Source organism: Alosa alosa, chromosome 21 (assembly GCF_017589495.1).
Source record: "Alosa alosa isolate M-15738 ecotype Scorff River chromosome 21, AALO_Geno_1.1, whole genome shotgun sequence".
Classification (NCBI taxonomy): Eukaryota; Metazoa; Chordata; class Actinopteri; order Clupeiformes; family Clupeidae; genus Alosa; species Alosa alosa.
In genome coordinates this window covers 16,730,269-16,746,628 of record NC_063209.1, presented here as the reverse complement: position 1 = coordinate 16,746,628, position 16,360 = coordinate 16,730,269, and the positions used below count along the sequence as shown (strand labels likewise).

Below are 16,360 nucleotides of genomic sequence, written 5' to 3'. Positions count from 1 at the left end.
AGAGAGAGATAGAGGGAGGTGGAGAGAGAGGAAGAGAGAATGAGGGAGAGAGAGAGAGGAGGGAGAGAAAATGAGCGATGCAGAGAGAGAGAGAGTTGGAGAAAGCAGGAGAGAGGTGTGAAACATATGAGCAACGTCAGCACCTCTGCGAGAAACTCTGCAACTCACCCCAGGAGAAAACACCTGCCAAAGAGGGAGGGGGGAGGGGGTGGAGAAGGGAGCGCTAGATGGAGAATGAAGGAGGGAGAGATGAGGAAGAGGAGGGAGAGGAGGAACGAGAGGAAGACAGGGAAAATGGCAGTGGGATGTTTAGGGGCTCACTGGTGAAAGGTGACTGGTATTTAGCACACACTTTTATCCAAAGCACCTGAACTCTTACTGGCACGACCAGGCAACGATGCCACCACCACTCCTCCACGCTTGCCTGAGCTCCTGTTTTGTCTTGGTTGTCTGCCTTAGCAAAACAAGTTAGCATTTATTTGCCATATCAATTACAGTGGACAGTTTTAACATAACAGAGAAAAGTAAAGGGAAGAAATCACAGCTAGAAGGAGAAACAGTGTGTGTGTGTGTGTGCTCGCAGGTGAGTGTGCATGTGTGTGTAAGTGTATGTGTGTGTGTGTGTGTGTGTGAGAGAGGTTTGTGTTTGTGTCTGTATGAGATTCGGCTGGTGCATTTCCAGGGCTGCTGCAGCAGTTGAGAGCTCAGGCTAGCTGCCAAAGTGTTGAAGGCCAATCCTAATAACAACAGTGAGAGCAGACACTTTCTTTAGACCCCGTGACAATTTTTAACACCACTCTGTGCCACCCCCAGACAACCACAACACAACACACACTGTCCCTGCTGTAAGTGGACATTGAGGATGCACTTAGAGGAGCTCCTTGAGCTCACGGTAATCACTTAATGACCTGACACAAAGTAGGACAAAACAAGCAATTTGTATGTAGTTAATTTTGTATGAACATGATGACATTTAACAATGACATGACGTTTATTTATTATTTAACACCCCGTCAAAATGAATATTTTAAGGCATTATGTCTAATACACAAGTTCAGATGAAAAATTAACTTTGCTTTTGTGTCCTACTAAAGAACAGCCATGAATCTCTTCAGAAATGATCAGGCACTGCATAACGACATGGCATCGGAGCTTTGGAAAGTCTCTTATCTGGGGCATGTAGTTTATTTCTCATGAATGTTTTGCTCTTGTTTTGATGTATGGGCACTTCATCAGCGTCCTCGTCGCACACTGAATGGAATGAATAGCCGGGGCAGCGGTTTTCCATCAGGGGATGTCTGTGTCGGACGCGCTTTGAAAAAGGCATGTCAGGACTCCATGGAATCTCCAGTGATCTGTTTCATAACAGACACTTTTATTTTTTTATATTTTGTAACAAGCCTTAGAAAGTTTTGGACTGTGCTGCTTGTTTGCTATGCTCTATTTTCCATGACACCATTAGTTGAATGAGAGGCCCCAGTGTGTGTGTGTGTGTGTGTGTATGTGTGTGTGTGTCTGTGTGTGTCTGTGTGTGTGTGTGTCTATTCTGCATACTGATCCTTTATTGGTAGTTGGAGAGGAAGAAAGGGAATTCTAGAACATCACATTCTAAATGTTGATGTTCTATACTAAAGGATGTTACATATGACATTTAATGGGAGGCAAAGACAAAACGAGGCAAACAGACGAGGATGAATGAGTAAAGCTGTTTACATTAACACATACTTCCGGAGACCTGAAAGTGTTGATGCACTCTGTATCTGACAGGTGATACCTGACCTCAAGTTGAGCCAGGTGAGGGCCAGGTGTGGGCAAGACATTGATTCCTTCAGCATCAGTGTCCATCCTGGTAGTGGCTTCTTGGACTGGCCATCTCTGAGGTCTGTCTGGGCCTCTCATGGACAAACGGCCAGGGCCAACTGATTGACAAGCGTGCCTCTCTACCCACACTCAAAAAACTGCTGCTAAAAAAAAAAGCTTCTGAATTACCAAAGGTAACATGACATTCATTCTAACATCCGGGCGACACTGCGTCCGCAACTTAAGCGCTCCATTTGCGTAGTGTAACAATAGTTTTAATAGTCTAATTTTTCCAAACACATGCATGTTACGTCTGGTGTAACCAGTTCCATTGATTATAGTGGAAGCTAATTGCTAATTGTTGTGGCAGACGCAACGCGAACAGAATGCTTCATTCACGAGCCCGGTGTAGCTTCCATGTAAGACCAAAAGCAGACATCAGCTGAGCCACTGTGGAGTGTCTGAGTATCTTTGGACAAAAGCTGCTGCTAAATGACCATGGGCCCTATCATGACAGTCAAAAGCGCAGCGTAACTCGTCAAAAGCTTATTTAAATGTAGTAGGATGTGTCCAGTCCACATTGGGAGGGTTTTCGTTATTAAACGTCGAGCGCATGGCGCAACAAGGTGTTCCTAGGTTTTTTTAATCAGTCATGGGTGTGTTTGGGGCGTATAACATAAAACAGAACAGCATTTATCCTGCAGAGTTGTTGCTTATATCTCGTGACAGTGCGTCTTCAGCTGTGCTCCATACATGTCTCTCGCCTCTTCCCTAATCACTTTTAACTGTCATTACCAATTTGAAAATGATGGTACGAGATGTACAGTATTTCGTAATATCTTTATTCTAATTATGTTTCCCATTGTAATCGTGCAATTTGTAATGTTTTGCATGAACGTGCGCTGGTGTGCGTTGTGCACCTGCCAATATGACTGTTGACAATGCGCTCTTAAAATAACATATAAACAACTCGCCATAGACTTCTGACCGGCTGTACAATAGCGATTTTTAGACATTGCGCCAGGCCACTCCCTAAGTTGTTAATTGCCACACCCCTGGGCGCATTGTTTAAAAAATAAACATGCAAAATAAGAAATTAAACTTTGCGCCGGGCCGAAAACGAGTTTTAAGCCATGCGCCAGGGTGCAAGATTAAGGGTGTCACGATTTTGAAATTGATCAAAATTACATCTCAATCTCGAACTTCGAAGAATCGTAGAATCGACGATGCAGCCACACCCCCAATGTCACGTCCAGCATGTATGACAAGACGCACAAACACACATGCACGTGCTGAACTGCAGCGTCAACACTCTAATTTTAGGCTGCAGCTAGTTAAAATATACACATCAACCTATCGAAATCAAAGCCCCTCTTACTACTTTGAAATCACCGGTGTGGAAGTATTCGTTCTTTCACGTCAATTTAAACTAACTTAGCCTACTCAACTTAGCAAGTGAAAAGATGATCTAGTTACAGTCCAAAGTTACTGGCTTAAAATGCACATTGATAAACATATTCCATGAACACTAACCTTGGGTCTCTTTGGAGTGTGCTGAAACAATCAAATTAACATTCTGTGTTGTTTCATTCCACTATGTTTATGTCTCTGTTTTAGCCTAATGTTAGTTCTGTTTACATTACAACCACGCGGTTGCAACGGATTCAAAATAAAAAGCGGTTTCAAAATAAAATCCCCCCGAAACATAAAAGGAAAAGGCCAAAAAGAGTGAAATTACATTACATTACATTACATTACATTTGGCTGACGCTTTTTAACCAAAGCGACTAACAACATGGTAAACAGTAAGTTTTAGAACAATTCTCACAATTTTAGGACAGTTTGAAAAACATTAGAGTACAGTAAGAATAAGTCGTCGGTGAGTGCTGTTTTAACAGTTACTTGTCAGTTTAAAACGGCTGGTGAGTGCTAGGATCAGTAAGACTTGTTGTAAGTGTTGCTATGAGAGTAGATGTTCTCTAAAGAGCTGGGTCTTCAGGAGTTTTTTGAAAGTGGAAAAGGATGTCCCTGCCCTTGTAGGAACTGGCAGTGTGTTCCACCAACGAGGAACACAGATGAGAAAAAGTTTGGATTGGCTTGAGCGCACCGGTGGTAGAGCTAGACGTCGTTCGATCAGAGGAGCGCAGCGGTCTGGAGGTAGTGTAAGTCTGTATGAGGGCATTCAAGTAGGTGGGAGCAGAACCGGAGACTACTTTGTAGGCAAGCGTTAGAGACTTGAATCTGATGCGGGCTGCCATAGGTAGCCAGTGTAGCTGGATGAGCAGCGGGGTAACATGTGCCCCGCCCCAGTTAAATAACATATACGGAATGCATTAGTAGTAATATTTAAAAAAAGATCAAAAATTTAATCGAATCGTGACTTTAAAATAGAAAATGACATCGAATCGAGGATTTGGAGAATCGTGAGGAGAAGTTCGGTGTGATATTGACCTAAAGTGTGTTGAAACATGATACCGAGTGTGAACTTTTGTCTCATAGCTCATCTCGGCTTGTCCCTTGCACTCCGAAATCTGGCACTAGTTAGCCAATGCTACCAACAGGTTTTCAATGGGGGTGCCTCGGGCATCGGCCTAGCCATGCAAATAAATCACTGTTTAACACCATTTATGAGGCTCAAAGTAGCTCCACACTTCATTGGTAGACTTCTGAGGGCCCTGACATGTAAAACGAGACATTGAGAACTTTGAAAAAGCACTGGTAGTTTATTTACAAGACAATTTATACAGACGGTACCTTCAGAAAGGTTTACCGTTCGCCGCCATCTTGAATTTAGTCACAATAAGTCAAGCGACGAGTATGAATGAACAGGTATGATAAGGGATCAGATTCCAAAAATAATTCTGTGGAAATGCATGGATTGCAGTTGCAGCTACTGGAAGCAACTGGAATCATGCATTTCCACGGAATTATTTTTGGAGCTATGAGACAAAAGTTCACACTCGGTATCATGTTTCAACACACTTTAGTTCAATATCACACCGAACTTCTCCTTTAAGAAAGAGTGATATGGGGGTATGTTTGGCGATTTTGTGTTTGATTCAGAAAAATGGCCTTTTGGAAAACAAGAATTGAACATTGAATGTGGCTCAACTGTTCCTATAGAGTTTTTTTTTTTTTGGGGGGGGGCGGACCGGTTGAACGGTGACTTTAACCGTTGTCTGGGTTGGATGTTTTAATGCTGTATTTTCTGTAGCGTGGACATTTGAATACTCTCTCTCTCTCTCTCTCTCTCTCTCTCTCTCTCTCTCTCTGTATTGAAGGTTGCTCATTGCGGCTGAGGAGGCGGCCGATACATCATTTTTATACCTCTAAAATCGGAGGGATCGTGATTGATGTGGCACTCTGACGTCAGCCTCCCAGAGGCTTCAGCATCTCCTCTCCTTCTGGGCGCCACGGAGACGACGAGGGCAACATCACAGGAGAAAGGAACACAGGACCAGAGAGAGAGGGGGGGGTATTGGAAATAGGAAAGCATGATCGGGACACACACACACATACACACACACACACACACACACACACACACACACACACACACATATACACAGATACTGACAAGAAGAAAATGAGACAGAGAGACAGAGAAAAGGGAAAATAAATACTTTGCACACACATCACAGTCCCGTCTGACACCAGGATCCAACTCCTGAGCATACCTGTCAACACTCCCGTTTTTACCGGGTTCTCCCGTATCTCCCAGCACCCTCCCGTTTTGTTATTTCTCCCGGAAAACTCCCGTAATTTGCATGGCCATCAAACTTCATTTAAAAATTATTGATCCATTCATTTTTTCTGTTAGTCTGACATCTCTCAGGTTGCCAGATTGTGTATGAACTACACCCTACACATACACGATCACTTACTTTCAATTCCAACCGTTTTGTCATAGGCTAAAACCTGGCAACCCAAAACAAGGAAGCGGGTGCCTGAGTCCAGCAAGCAAGCGATCTAGTTGAATAGCCTACTCCAGAACTAGCTGTTGTCAAATTATTGGGAATTTAAGTGATTTACACATCACATAAACTGTCATTGAGTGTACACAATTGGCAACTTGTGTCCTCGGAACCGAATCTGACTGTAAGCAGCTTTGGAGTTTTGGAAGTAGGCTGCAGGCAGGCAGGCTGGTGGATACATTCTGGCATGCATAGGCTTTCGGTAGCCTAAGGTAAAAGCAACGACCGAAATGCAGTGTTGAAACACGTGTATGAAACATGTTAAATATGCAAACACTGATTGCAGCCCCCCCCCCCCCCCCCCCCAAAAAAAAAATCTCCCGTTTTTGGAAAGCTAAATGTGTGTGTGTGTGAAAAAGAGAGACAAGGAGAGAGATAGAGAAAGAGAAAGAAGTTCTGTGCGTCAGTCTTTACCTCCGTGCCAAAGGCCTCTTCCTACTTGCCATGGCCCTCTGCTGTTCGTCCTCTGGATGTTCACTCTATATATACCCCCTGTGTGGTTGCCTCCCAGTGTGTGTGTGTGTGTGTGTGTGTATCTGTCAGGCAATGAATCAAAGGCCTAGAGCTGTGTGTATGGGTATCAGGCGTGCAGGCCGTTGCCCAAACAGAGGCATGGAGACTCAGGAAGTGAAGTGCAGTGCCCTCTTCCCCAGCCCTGCTGCATAGACAGCATGCCACAGGGCACACACACACACACACACACACACAGACACACACACACACACACTCACACTTACTCTTATATAGATAAGCACACACACACACACACACAGCACACACACACATACAGACACACACACACACACTCACACTTACTCTCATATAGATATGCACATACACACACACATACAGACACACGCAGCACACACATACACGCGAATACACACACACACACACACACACACACAATCTATCTTACATACAAACACACACACACACACACACACAAACATACTCTCTAGCCCACAGGCACACACATTCTATTTTCTTTTACACACACACAAACACACACATACACATGCATATACACACAGACTCATATCCCATTGGAAAACCAGAACACCTTAACAGCAAGAAGCTTCAGAGTTGCAGTCCAACAAACACACACACATACACACACGCACATGCACAAACATGTGTGCACAATGTTGAGTGCCAGACATCAGCAGCCGGTTGCACCAGTAGAACATAAGGTCGATTGTAAGTTTAGGTGTGTCTTAAACCTTACGTTGAAACTAACTTGCAGTAAGGTCGATCGTAAGTTTAGGTGTGTCTTAAACCTTACGTTGAAACTAACTTGCAGTAAGGTCGATCGTAAGTTTAGGTGTGTCTTAAACCTTACGTTGAAACTAACTAGCAGTAAGGTCGATCGTAAGTTTAGGTGTGTCTTAAACCTTACGTTGAAACGAACTAGTTTTAAACTAGCGGTGCATTCTTTTTCTGTTGCACCATTGCTACTTAAGGTACACCGTAGTTAGTAGCTACGAAATCAAAATGGCGTTGCAGAGAATTATGTTTTTTTTCCGTATCATATCACCGGCCTCCAAGTCTAGGGGAGCTTGGGGCACGGCACAACCATGTTCTCTTGCTTGATCTTAAAATACAAAGAGAACGGACAAGTCAAGGCTCAGGTGTTGCACACTGGCATTCAAGATTGCTTCTTCTCTGCCAGCTATATGGTACCTGCCCCCCATCTCCATCCCTCCCTCCCAGGGTGCCATCTACAGGCCTGGAGATACTCTCCCAGATATTTCCCCTGACAGCAGACTGGATATGTGCAATGTATGCCATGTCAAAGTGTGCAAATACTAAAACATGCAAACTTGTGGAACCCCTGGTGGAATAGCCTTGGCCACACAGCTGAAATATTCACACCCTGTGACATAACAACAAAAAGACGTTGCTCACGTTCACATAAAACATGGCGGACATTCGTTTTTTCGTCAGCAGAAAGTGAAAAATTTTGAAAGGTTTCAGCACTAATATCTTTAGATTTTAAAGTTGTCTAAATAGTTTTAGATTGAAAAGTTGTTTTATATTTTCATAATCTTGGTTCAGTGAACAAATACAACCGTCAGTTTGTTAGTTAACAGAAATTTCGTGAATATGACGTTTAGACCTATAAACTATAAGTTTACCTGCAAACACAATATACTTGTGGAAGCAGATAGTGCAGTGGTCACAGACATGGGTTAGCATGTGATGCGTTACGGCGTGAGTGTGCATGTGTACCAACATCTCTGGAGAGAAGGCGCGCAATTTGAACAAGAAATCGGTTCAACTGAAAGTTTTGATTGCAACAATTAGCTAGTTCATGCACCAGGGTGTAAATAGCATACAGTACTATATACACCAGGGTACGAATAGCATCCACTTCTAACTATACATTAATGCAAACAGCATGCCTTATTCGGAGTGTCTATTACACAGCTGAGCTATTCACACCCTGTTACGTAACAACAAAAAAACATGTTGCTTGTTTTTATTATTATTACATTGTGTGATCAATATGCCAGAATAAATGCACAGGGGTGCAAATAGCATACACTGGATCATGAATTATAGTATTAGGAAGTGGTTTATAAAATATGTATCCTCACCTTAACTAATCATTAGTGCATGTGTATGTAACAACTGCTAAATAATGGAAATATTACTTCATCAAAAACATATTATTGCATCATTTATTAAGTATTAACAATAATGTATAAACATATTTTAGATATAGGCTTATTTACTATGAATAAACCATTTATAACTGTGTGAACAAAAGCTTTACTGATAAATTATGTATGAACAATACATTACTAATAATGAACAAACCATTAACTAATTAAGTAACAAAGGCTTAATAAATTATGAATTGTGTGTAGTTATTATTAAGTGTTACCGAAAATATTCATCATAAGAAATACAAATGTTATTACAGAAACACACAAAACATTTCCCATCTGGACCCCCAACACACACACACACACATTTTAACCAGCAAATTCTCACACACTATAGCTTAAAAATAAGTCTCTAACACACCGTCTTCTCATCACTACACACCTCTCCCTGTTATTTTATGTGCTGCTCTCACTGATCTACTGGAGAGTCCAGTTTGGGCCAAAATGGACGATATCCTCCGAGCTCTTCCTTATCATCTGCATCTTTCCCCTTGATCTGCATCACTTGATGGGGTTCTTTACATGCTTTTTTTTGCCGTTTTAATTTTTCACTCCATCTTTTCACTCCTCTCCATCTTTTTCACTCCTCTCCATCTTTTTCACTCCATCTTTTTCACTCCTCTCCATCTTTTCACTCCTCTCCATCTTTTTCACTCCATCTTTTTCACTCCTCTCCATCTTTTTCACTCCTCTCCATCTTTTTCTTTTTCCTTATTTCCTTTCATCCCCCTCTTTCTTATACCTTTTCATTCTTTCTCACAGATCCACCCCTCCCCCACCCACACACACACACACAGGGACGCTCACACCCACACACATGGACGCTCACACTCACACACACACACCACCCCATCCGTTTTGTAATTCTCTCCTCCGGCAGCAGCAGGGTGTGTGAGTCACCAGTCGTCTCATTAAGGCCCTGCCAAATCTGTACGATTTAACCGTGTGTGTGTGTGTGTGTGTGTGTGTGAGTGTCAAGGGGGGAATTGGGTGCAGGTACAAGGGGGTGAATGCGGTAACGAAGAGAATGACGAGGATTTCGTGTATGTGTGTGTGTGTGTGTGCGTGCGTGCGGCGTGCGTGCGTGCGTGCATGCGTGCGTGTGTGTGTGGATGCACGCGTGTGTGAGTGTGTGTGTGCGCACGCTCGCGTGTAGGGGGGTGAGCTCCTGCAGACACCCTGCACATTTTGTTGCAAACTGGATGTCACACACACAGTCACATGTGCTCACACTCGCTCTCTCACATGCACACACACACACACACACACACACACACACACACACAGAGTCATAAAACACGCGCCTGCACTGCCTAGCCTTGCTCCTGGACCCCGGCACCACTATATCTGCACGATCGTTGGAGATGGAGAGAGAAAAAAGAAAAGGACACAAATGTCTTTGGATTTATGGCCCTGCCTCTCTGATGAAGCCGTTCACACAGACACACACACACACCTCCGCCCTACAAACACACACACACACACACCCTATACACACCCACCCCCACACACACACACACATACAGACAGACACACACACACACTACAAACACACACACACACGCCCACACAAACACACCCTATACACACCCACACCCCTATACACACACACACCTCCGCCCACAAACACACACACACACACCTATACACACCCACCCCCACACACACACACATACAGACAGACACACACACACACCTCCGCCCTACAAACACACACACACACGCTCTACACACACACACACACACACACACACCCTATACACACCCACCCCCCACACACACACACACACACATACAGACAGACACACACACACACCTCCGCCCTACAAACACACACACACACGCCCTACACACACACACACCCTATACACACCCACACCCCCCCCACACACACACACACACACACACACATACAGACAGACACACACACACACACACACACATACTGTATGTGTGTGCATATATATTTATTTAGCAGCCGATCCCCACGGACAGCGGAGGAGCCTTGAATGCAGCATCAGTGGCATGTCGCTGGGGAAACGAGAGAAGTCTCATGTCTACCGGCATTTGCTGTCTGGCCAGAAACACTTGAGCCATTATGGCTCAAGGAGACAATCTCTCTCTCTCTCTCTCGCTCTCTTTCTCCTCTCTTCTCTGTCTCTCTCTCTCTGCACGTCCGGTGCTTTAGACAAGCACTGAAATGAAGGAATATAAACATGGCCTCCACAGAGCTATCCACTCCTCATGCAGGAAAAACACACTCTCACACACACACACAAACACACACTCTTTTTTTTCCTGCCAAGCACCATTGATTCTGGTCAGTGCAGTAGTGTTTTGTTTTGCCCGGAACGTGCAGAAGAGGCTTTCGACGGCCCTCTCTGAAATGAACGAGTTCAAAAACAACCTGTGAGCTCTGTGGGACACACACACACACACACACACACACACACACACACACACACACACACACACACACACACACACACACACACACACACACACCTGTGAGCTCACTGTGGGACACATCATCATCAATATCAATACGACCTGTGAGCTCTGTGGGACACACGCACACACACACTAGAGTGTGGCAACCAGGACAAATATTTAGAAATTGTAGTCGGGTTCGAACACATGGGGGCGATATGCATTGGAAGCTTTACATTTAAAATTCCTTATTATGTTGGGTAACCAACAGGTCTGATGCAAACGTTTGTTTTTTGAGAATAAAGTAAAATGTAAAAAAGACCTAATAGCTTTCTTCCTACATACATAAACAAATGGTTATGCACATTTCGCACATATATGCACATAAGCACAGTCTTGGGTGACGTTAAAAAAAGTTGTTAGCCTATCAGGAGATTTTAAGATTATTTGCGTTGCATACTGTGGTAAAGACATAGGCTACCGGTAGGTCGTCTCGTTCAACTGGATGAGGATTTCCTCGAGTTGCCCCAATTAACGCCGATGCTGCATATGGATCAGTGACAGAGGCACTGTAGTTTCAACGACTGTTGCAGTTCATTTTAAGACTTTTTTGTCAATGGTAAGACAATAATTCTATTTCAATAGGCTATGCTTGCTTTGGGCCTCTTTGTGTTAATGTGCTGTGTGTGGCGTGCACGCTTCATCTGATTCTGTAGACAATTTGTTGTGTGTTCCGTTTAATGGGCTAAAAGACAGGCTATCCACAAACGTGAACGTTTAATCACTAGCATGGGAATAACTGAGGCATCATTCGCGCCGGGCTCGGGTCGGGTTCGACATAAAATGAAAATGCCTGTCGGGTTCAGACGCAACTCTGTCGGACGCGGGCCGGGTTCGGACAGAAATTTGCGGCCCGATCCGCACTCTTAACACACACACACACACAACCTGTGAGCTCTGGGACTGCTGAGGATGTGCATTAAACATATTTTTTAGTGTTCCATGATCACACAGATACACACATTGTGTCTCTCTCTCGCGTCCAGTGCTTTAGACAAGCACTGAAATGAAGGAATATAAACATGGCCTCCACAGAGCTATATACTCCTCATGCAGGAAAATACACACTTACACGCACTCACGCACACATGCACACACACACACACACACACAAACACTGTCTGATCATCACATTACATTTAAAGGAACATTTTAAAACAATTTCTCATCAATTCCTTCCTCTCCTCTTGTCTCTCTCTCTCTCTCTCACCCCCTCTCTCTCTCTGTATCACCCCTGGGCTCCTGGGCATATCCATGTCAGTGAAAGGGCATGTGCAATAACATAATTAGTGGCATGTGGTCCGGCAGAGCAGAGTGGAGCTGAGCTGAGCAGCCAGAGAGCCTCTCATTCTGACTTTAATAAGGCCGGAGGATGAGTCATCCACTGCACCACAGAGAGAGAGGGAGAGAGAGGGATGAGAGAGAGAGGATGAGAGAGAGAGAGAGAGAGAGAGGATGAGAGAGAGAGAGAGGGGATGAGAGAGAGAGAGAGAGGATGAGAGAGAGGGAGGGGATGAGAGACAGAGGATGAGAGAGAGAGAGAGAGAGGATGAGAGAGCGGGGAGGATGAGAGACAGAGGATGAGAGAGAGAGAGAGAGAGAGGAGAGAGAGGGGGATGAGAGACAGAGAGGATGAGGAGAGAGAGAGAGGATGAGAGAGAGAGAGGGAGGGGATGAGAGACAGAGGGAGAGATGGAGGGAGAGAGAGTGACAGAGAAGAAGAGGGAGATGGTGGAGAAAGGAGAGATAGGAGGGAGTGGTGGAGAAAAGAATGGGGGGAGAGAGAGCGAGAGATGAAAAAGTGAGTGAAAAAGAGGGAGGAAACCAGAGAGAGAGAGAGAGAGAGAGAGAGACAGCAAAGGGAGTGTGATGAGAGACAGAAAAGAAACAGACAGCAAGGGGGAGAGATGGAAGAGGAGAGGAAAAGGAGTGCAGAGAGCGACAGACACAACGAACACAGAGAGAGAGAGAGAGAGAGAGAGAGAGAGAGAGAGAGAGAGAGACACACACACACATACACACACTCCACAGACACACATACACACACACTCACAGACACACATACACACTCGCTGAGATGAAGAAATGAAACTAAACTTTAGCACGCCAACCAAACACTCCAGCACACACAACCAGCTGGGTGGAGAATGGCATGCAAGGCCCAGCAAAGACACACAGAGAGAGAGAGAGAGACACACACACACTCACAGACACACATACACACACACGCATACACACACACACACACACACACCACATAGAGACAAACACATGCACAGGCATATGGACCCTCACACACAGGGGCACACACGTGCGCGCACACACACACACACAAACACACATACACACACACACACACACACACACACACACACACACACCACATAAAGACAAACACAGACATACGCAACCTCACGCATGTGACATTAATATAACAAAGACATCAGATGAAATAATCAAAATAAAAGAGGCAGGTATAAACCACAAAACAAGGCATAAAAATGAAGCATCAAGGCCATCAGCCTCTCACTGGCAAAACCAAGAGTGCAGCAGAGCGGAGCTTAGCAGGAACGGAACAGCGCCCCCTATATACAGCTGCACACCCAATCACCACCAGCAGCCGCTGAATTGGCAATTAGGACGTCACCACCGCCAGGACGTCCTGCAACACAGCCCACACACAGACACAGAATAGAACAGGACAAAGAACAACACAAACACACCATATACATACCCTGAAAAACCAGAGTTCTCGTGAGAGCACAATTTGAATTTGCTCAGCGAGTCACTCTGGCAATCAGTAATGATGCTCATTACCCATGCTGTTGGAGCCGAGCTGCACCAATCACATCGGTGTATCTGATATAGGCGGGCCAGAGGCGAGTTAAACAGACGACGACCACGCTGCTATGTCGAAGTCCGGAATCAGTCAGTAAACATTGGTCGTAGTGTTATCCAGTTGTGGGCAGTGACATTTTCAAATGCATGCTTGGTGCTGCCCCTCGAGTTGGGCCATTTTCATTACTTAGCCAGACCCTAAATCCTAAATCTTACCATACACACTGAGCATAACAACAACAGAACACTAGCTGAACATAACAACAACAGAACACTAGGTTACGGGGACGCTGGCGAGACACGCCACTCCGTCTGGCATCATGTTTTTGTTTGTTTTTATGTAATGTTCGTAATTTTATGTAATGTCATGTTTATTTTTTGTATTGGTTTGTCTAGTTAAATGTTTTCCCTATTTATTTACGCTATTTTTGATAGTTTTTGTGTTATTCTTAGTTCTTTTTACTGCTTCTAAGTCAGCTGATGTCGTTGACATTTGTCCATTGGGAGCTTGCTATGGCTAACGTTAGCTTTTGCCCTAGCTGGGCATCGGACATCCTTCCATCTATCCGTGAGCGGTTCAGCACTTCACTGTCTGGTCGAGGGGATCTCTCGGGACAGCTGGACCTAGGGCTACTCTGCGAAAGATCTGCCGTGGCCGCCGAGCGGTTGCTGACCTGCGAGCTGCCTTGCCAACTGCAGACTAACGTTAACGGTGAAGAGCTGCAATCTCACGGAGCAACAAACGGTCGCTGTTAAGCCAAATTGTGGATCTACACGATCGCCCAGTACTTTGGTCTGTGCTTCCAGTCATCTCCAGACTGCAGTCTACAAGGCCTAGCTTCTAGCTTCTAACGTTAACGTTATCTCCATGCTGCCAGTGATTTCACCGGGATGGTCAGTTGCTGAAGAACTTTGTTGGCATTGCATCGGTTGTAAAGACACAGCTCTGTGCACAGTTTTTACGGATCATCATTGCCCTTGGACATTTTCAGCTGGTTTGGAAATTGGTTTGGTGTCTTTTGGACTCAGTGCTAGCCTCCCAGAATGCAATGTGTGTGAATGCTGGTTTGTGTAATGTCGGTTCTAGTTAGTGTAGTTGCATTTTCCTTGTCATGTATGTGTTAGCTTGTGTAGTCTTTCTTTAGGTTTTACCTCTTGTGTTTTACCCGGTGTATTGTATGTGACAACCCTGTTCGTGTATCATGCTTATTTTATTGACTTCCCTTGTGTTTCCTATGTAATGGTGTCTTGGTCTATGTGTTTGGCTGATTCCCACTTCTGCCAATAAATCTTTTGATTGGACAACAGTGTGTGTCGCTATCAAATCGTTACAATATTGATGTAGAATAATAATCTGTTGGTTGATCTAAACAAAATGGTATAGCCTATTTGTGCTTTTTTTACTGAAAGACAGAGCATACACACACACACACGCACACACACACACACACACACACAGACTAACATTCCCATCTGAACGTTCATCCCCTGTTAGCACAGACAAAGCTGGCTGTGACAGGCGAACAGTAAATAAATGCATTAATCAGATGAATGGCCTATTCTCCATTGTTGCTTGTGTGCAGTCTGAATGTAACAATGGCAGAGCATCCACACATCCACACACACACAGCTCACAGCACAGACTAACATATGGCTCATCCCCTTTAGCACAGACAAAGCTGTCAGGCTAACAGTAAACAAAATGCATTTTGTTCTCCCCTCCTCTCACGCATATGGTGTTTACACAAGACGTGTTTTTGTTCGCCATCCCTGGACCGCCGCCGCCACTTCTGGACCTTCACTGTCGCTCAGCGGGAGAATTTCCATTCTTTGGGCGGCAGGGTCAGTCCACCCAGAGACAGGAGAGGGGCGGAAGAGATGGGGAGGAGAGAAGAGGAGGAGGAGGAGGAGAGAGAGAGGAGAGGAGAGAGGGGTACAGGCAAGGAGGAAGAGAGAGAGAAAGAGAAAGGAGAGAGGGATACAGGCAAAGAGTAGGAGGACAGAGAGAAAGAGACGAGGGAGATCCGGAGATACTTTAAAAAAGGAAGAGAGAAAAGAGAGATGATACAGGATGAGGATTAAAAGAAAGAAGAGGGAGAGAGTGATACAGGCCATGAGGAGGAGGAGAGAGTGATACAGGCCATGAGGAGGAGAAGAGAAGAGGAGAGTGATACAGGCCATGAGGAGGAGAAGAGGAGAGAGTGATACAGGCCATGAGGAGGAGAGAGAAAGATCCAGAGAGAGAAAGAGACGAGGAGGAGAGAGATAGATACAGATATAGAGGAGAGGGAAATATAGAGGTAAGAACAGGAAAAGATAGATAGGTAAAGGGACAAGGGGAGTGGAAATAGAGAGCAGCGAGATACAGGCCATGAAGAGGAGGAGAGAGTGATACAGGCCATGAGGAGGAGAAGAGAAGAGGAGAGTGATACAGGCCATGAAGAGGAAGAGGAAGAAAAAATAAGAGGAGAGAGAGTGATACAGGGATCCAGAAAGAAAGAGAGAAAATAGGATCCAGAGAGAGACACAACGACAGCAACAACTTGCGTTTCTAAAGTGATTTAACAAGACACCTAAAACACTTTA

At 44.7% G+C, this 16,360-nt stretch overlaps 1 long non-coding RNA gene across 1 annotated transcript; it reads right to left on the bottom strand.

Moving 5' to 3' along the window:
* Nucleotides 1-947: 947 nt before the first annotated feature.
* LOC125286706 lies at nucleotides 948-2,365 on the bottom strand. Its single transcript, XR_007192227.1, has 2 exons — nucleotides 1,780-2,365; nucleotides 948-1,355 (listed from the first exon to the last, which is right to left on the bottom strand). It is a non-coding gene; the product is annotated as an uncharacterized LOC125286706 (long non-coding RNA).
* Nucleotides 2,366-16,360: the final 13,995 nt, after the last annotated feature.